Here is a 6,038-nt window from a genome sequence, read left to right as displayed (position 1 = left end):
AGAGGCCTGGTCTTTCAATCAGTGTTTGTAAACCACCTAGCACAGAAGGCCCCAAGTCCGGCTGCTGCACTGCTGATTAATAATAATTCAGCCTCACATATGGCCTGTAGCTTTAAGCGGTTCTAATATGGCTTTGCCCCAGCTCAAAACAGTTCCAGCAGAACAAAGCTCAATCTGTGTGCGCTGACCAATGTGGAAAAAGCTTTTTAACCTACATTTGGAAAGAATTTTCCAGCTAGACATTTTGCAGAGTTTTAGCAGAAGCCGGGTTTCAACTGGTTCAACAAGGAGAGCGCAAGGCAGTGTTTCTCAACCCTTTTTAGGATCAAGGCACCCCTTATTAGACTCGAGGCCCCCTCATAAAATACCAGCTTCTAGTTTTCACTTGGTTTTTGACTATGGAAAAATACTACAGCAATTCTTGTGTTGCCAAGCTCTCAGCCCACAACAGGGCAGGATGTTTTTCAAACAATGGAGTCCTATTTGAAATCTCGGAGTTTCTTTTGTGAATCGTTTGCACACCTAGCAGTGCTGATGTGCAGACCCTTGAAAGCATCTCAAGGCACCAAGGGGGCCATGGCAGCCTAGATGAGAAGCAGTGGGATAAGGTATAATTCGATCCTGATGAAAACATAGCTGCCTTGGGCAGAGACCTGTGCACTCCGAGTCTCGGCTTCTCTCTTGAAGGGCAAAAATAAGTTGTTTCTGCTGTTCAGCCCCGCTTGGAGAAGTAGCTGGAGTCTGTTTCTTTGTACCCATCACAGAAAGGACAGCTTCATCCTGACCTGTTCTGGCTGTGAAACCTTGCTGGGGGCAACAGGGTTGCGCAGGCCTTTTCCAATGGTGCAAGAGCCTAGGGTCATCTGCAGGGCTGCTTGCCAAGAGGTGGAAACGCTCTCGAGCCTGTTGAAACACCAGGCAAAGAGAAGGGAACGGGGGGCCACCGCCGTTCCAGTCGGAGACGGCTTTCGGAGGAGAAACCCAGTGTATACAGCGTCTGGGGTACATCAGTGGGACCAGCTTACCCTGCACCATGGGGTCACACCAGGCAGTAAGCCCTTCTGTATGGCCTGGCCTTTCCAAAGCTCATGGATCTGGGCTCTTATCTGCTGTCTACAAACAGCAAGCAGAGCCGAGGTGGCTGAAAGGAGCCAGGTGCTTCCGAGCCCACAGTTGAGTTGTTCCTCCTCGGCCTCGCAGGGGAGAAACCAGCTTCAGCCCGCGGCTGCAGAGCGAGAGAGGCTGCGGGGCCTGGCCAGCTCTGAACAGGCTGGCTCCTCCATCCTTCCTGCCTCAGCCCAGCAGCCCGCCAGCACCACGGCCGCGGGGGCAGCCGCACAGCTGAGCACTGCAGCCTGGCAGCGGGGCTGGCTGCTGCTTGTGCCCCCCAGGAAGGGGCTGCCGTGGGTTTGCGGGTGCCAGGCTCCGACCAGCCTCGTGGGCTTGGCTCAGGCGGGAGTGCCAAAAGGCACCGCGGAGTCTCCTGCCTGTCACCTGTCCTCGTGCCAGCTCTTGAGCCCGTTTGCTCCCTTCCCCTGAGATGTGCCCCGTTTGGGGACCACTCACCTCTGGTAACAGTTGGGGTTAGTGCCAACCCCTCGCCCCCATGGGCTTATCCACCTCCCCCCACCCCGGACTCTCTATGCTCGTTAGTCAGGAGATGTGTCGTCCTCCAGCAAGACCTCAAGGGGCAGGGGCAGAAGGAGACATTGCCCTTTCCATTTTGCAGGTGGCGAGGGGAGGCGGGGGAAGATCAAGGGACAGGCCATGGCAGGGGGCTTGGGTGTCCGTGTACGTCTCCAGAGGGCTGCTGGGTGGTGGCAGAAGAGACGCCCTGCCCTCGGGCCCACGGCCCACGCTGGCAGCTTGTCATTGCTCTGCTGAAGCCTGTGGAGTTACGACCGTGGCTTTCGCTGCAGGCAGCCGCACAGCCTGCACCGGGCGCCGCTCTGCCAGGCAAGCCCTGGCTCTGCGGAGAGCCTGACCAGGCCCACAACGGGGCACCATGTTTGTGACCCCCTGGGCTCCTATCTGAAGCCTCTGGCTTTGTCTCATGAATCGTATGTAGGCGTTTGTGCACCTCACCATGCTAACCTTGTGCAGCACCCTTAAAAGCACCCACAGCTCCTTGGTTAAGAATCACTGCTTTGTGCAACCGAATGCTAAAAGCCCCTGCCGTTCTCCACATCTGGGCCAGGCGTTCAATCCCAGACAGAGCAAGGGGAGGAGAGAGAGGACCCCCTTATGGAGGCCAACAGGGGAGGGGCAAATTGCCAACAGATGTTGGGCAGTGAGTCTGCCCCTCTATTCAGCACTGGGGAGGCCACATCTGGAGTCCTGTGTCCAGCTGTGGGCCCCCCAGTACAGAAAGGATGTGGACACACTGGAGAGAGTCCAGTGGAGGACAATTAAAATGCCTGTGGGGCTGGGGGAGGGACAGGACTGGTGAGGAGAGGCTGAGGGAACTGGGCTGACTGAGTCTGCAGAAGAGGAGACCGAGGGGGATTGAACAGCAGCCGTCACCTCCCTGCAGGGGGGCTGCAAAGAGGATGGGGCTGGGCTGGTCTCAGTGGGGGCAGATGACAGACAAGGAGCAATGGACTCAGGCTGCAGCAAGGGAAGTGGAGGTTGGATATTAGGAAAACCCGCACGAGGAGGGTGGTGAAGCACTGGGACAGGCTCCCCAGAGAGGTGGTGAAGTCTCCATCCTTGGAGGTTTTTAAGGCCTGGCTGGATGGAGCCCTGGCTGGGATGACGTAGTTGGGGCTGGTCCTGCTTGGAGCAGGGGGTTGGACTAGATGTGACCTCCTGAGCTCCCTTCAGCCCTCATTTTCTGTGATTCTGTGATTAAAGATTTATGAGAGTTAAAACTCAAGCAGGGTGAGCTGGGAACACTGCAGAGCCCCGATGGCCTCTTATATCTTCCTGCGTGGACCACAGTTTCTTTGTCCCTGTGACAGCTTAGACCCTGACTTCTCTGGCAACCCCCCTTTCTCACTCCTTTGCTCAATGAGTCCCCCCATCACTACTGTCTGCCCACGGTCAGTGGAAGTTTCCCCCCAGGAGGGCGTGGGATGGAGACGGCTGCTCCAAGCTTTTGCAAGGCATGGGGAGGAACGCCCTGTCGTGGTCTTTCCCGTGAGCAGCGTCTGGTTTCTGCACAGGAAATCTGTCCCTCGGCAAGGCTCCCAGGAGGGACAGATCCCCGCAGATCCTCACATAGGTGAGTGTGGCTGCAATAGCAGGGGATCCTAGCAGCTCTGCGAGGTCTCTGCTATCCCGACTGCCCACGCAGCATCGCCTGGCTCTCCGGAGAACACGGCTCTCTTCTCTTCTCTTCTCTTCTCTTCTCTTTCCCACTGAAAGGCCCTCCGGTTTCCACTCCAGAGATTTCACCTTGCATTGAACAAGAGGAGGAGCCGTGTGTTGCGGGCCAGCAGGACCCAGAAGGAAGGGAGCTCCCTGCGAGCCTGGATGGGGTGAGCTGGGGGTAGATCCCGGGATTGCACTGATTGCATTTGCAAGCCCTTCCTGAATTTCTTCCAGGGTCACCAAGCAAGGAAGGAAGGAATTCATGCACTTCTCTTTCCCACCCTGTGCAGAGGTCCCTTCAGCATCTCTGCATGTGGTGGACTCCTGGAGAAATCCCTGCACGTGCTAGGTGGGTGAATGGGGGGCTCAAACCATATCGCGCCCAAGGCTTTCTCCCTTCTAGAAAGGTTCGGGGGGCAGGTTTTCATTCTCTCAGCAAGGTCAAAGCAAGAAACAGCCTGCCTGTCTGGAAGGAAAGCTAGCGCTGAGCTCGTCGAGTCAGTTCTGCTTCGGAGCCGGCCGGCCGCGGCCACTTCCACATCTGGTTCAGAAGATGTGACCTCAGCTCAGCATCGGCGAGGCTGGGGGAGAGATCAGCTGGAGGTGCCTGGCCATGGGCTTAGGCAAAGGGAAGTGCGGCTGTAAGAGAAATCCTGTGCAGTGACACTGATCCAAAAGGCCATCTGTTTAGCAATAAAAAAAATACGTGTGGCTGAACAGCTGCTGGAAGTCGGCTGCATTTTAGCAGGTCATGCAGCTAAGATGCCCATCTGAAATGCAAAGACTAGTGACAGTTGCATTCTCATGTCCTGTAGCAAAAGACAAACCGTCGACTAGACAGCAGCGTGACAATACTTATTAATGACTGAACCCACGTGGTAATTAGTGACAAGCACTTGATCGGTGTAGCTATCTACCGTGGGCTAATGAGGGAGATCTGAGCTGTCCTGGGCTGGCTGGTTCCAGCACATAAGCTCACACTAGCAAAACCCTCTCTTTCTCTCTCTCCTGTCTTTCTCCCTCACTAACGTCATCTCCTGAGCCCTAGAAATGGATCAGATCTGCCCCCGCACGTCCGGATTTACCCGTCTTCTGGTTCGAGCACGCACAACTTTCATCTTACTTTCCTGGTGGGCTTCCCCCTAGCCCACCTGCAGCCAGATCTGGGCACAGCAATCTCCGAGCTATTGTTCATCCACCTTTGCCCCTGCATTAGCACATCTGTGGTTTGGTGTGCTCCGTCCCTCTGACATTCGCATCTGGGCTGCCTGCTTATCGCTGCCTTTCTCTCAGACCGGCAAAACCATCTTGCTTATATCTGGTATTATAAAACATCCTAATTCCTACCTCAGCAGGGTGCGTATTAGGACATGTCATGGGAAGTGCTGGGACACTGGAGCCCTGGAGCACTCTGTGAAGGTAAGTGCTATTCCAGGGAGATGCACGTGCAGTGCAGTGCGGTGCAGTGCGGTTGTTAGCCCGCAGTCACGCAGAAGGCGGCGCAGGGTAGCACTGCAGCGGCTAGCGAGATGCGCGACTGCCGCGGCCGACCGGACGGGGCATTTGGCATTGTTTTCTCCAGAGCTCAGTCCAGCGCCGTTCTCCTTGGGGCCCCTGGCTGCCCTTGCACAACCCAGGAGTTCCTGAAAGCACGGGGCCGGGCGGTGAGCAGGCTTCGCGGCTGTGATGAAGAGACCGAGCTGTGCTGCATCTGGGGTGACGTTTGATTCTCCCGGCTTTGGCCCTGTGCTCCCACCTCAGTTGGTTTAATTTGAATGCAGCGTGTGTGCGCGCGCATGCGTGCGCATGCATGCACACGCGGGGTGGTCAGCTGGACGTGTATGTGACCTTATGGAGCATTTGATTTCTCTCGCCTCTGCGACGGTCTCGCTTGCCCTCTGTCTGCCTAACACGTCTCGCCTGAGACCAGCTGCTACCCAGACCTGGCGGCTGCTTGGGAGCCACGCTGCACCTGCCGCAGGGTTGGGCTGGGTGCTCGTCTCCCCGACCGGCGCGGGTTTGCTGCATGGCCGCTCCGTAAGGCCAGAAATGGGACAGGAATCCCATTAGGGCGGGGGGAGCAGCTGCTTTTTAACGAGGCGCTCGGCGTGTGCTTCTGGTCCAGAAGGGCCCGAGAAGGGTGATGGAAACAGCTGCGCGTGGAGGGGCTGCTGGCTGCACATCTGCCCTGGGGAGCGAGGGCAGAGCCGCCTGAAGGCAGTGGCGCAGCTGAGTCCTGGCCCGGATGCTCGCGGGGGGCTCCTGTTTGCTGGGAGCGGTCCCGTGTCAGAGACCACCCAGGCCCACGTGCAACGACGGAGACTTCCCGGCCGTGCCGGGGATTGCGCTGCGGCCGCGCTGACCCTCGGCTCCGCCCGGTCCTGGCCGTCTCCCATCCCACAGCACTTGCTGGGCAGGAGGGGGGACCTGCCTGCCAGACCGAGGGGATTGCAGCAGAGCACGGGCACCCGCGAAGCCCTGGCAGATCTCGTGCTCTCTCCGTGGCCTAGCACAGAGCTTGGCGACCTAGGGCCCAGGGGCCAGGCCCAGCCTGGGAGCAGACAGCGGCAGAGGAGGTGCCCCCAGGCTGCTGCAGCTGCGTGCAGTTTCTTCTCTCTCTGCAGCGGGGGGGGGACGTCCCCACATCCCAACACCTGCTTTTTTCCACCTAGCCCCTTCGCAGCACCTGCTGACTGCCGGGGGGTGGCCCGTGGCAGGAGCCGGGT

Source organism: Crocodylus siamensis, chromosome 5 (genome assembly GCF_052110815.1).
Source record: "Crocodylus siamensis isolate JL-2025a chromosome 5, ASM5211081v1, whole genome shotgun sequence".
NCBI lineage: Eukaryota > Metazoa > Chordata > Crocodylia > Crocodylidae > Crocodylus > Crocodylus siamensis.
This window is presented reverse-complemented; position numbering follows the sequence as displayed.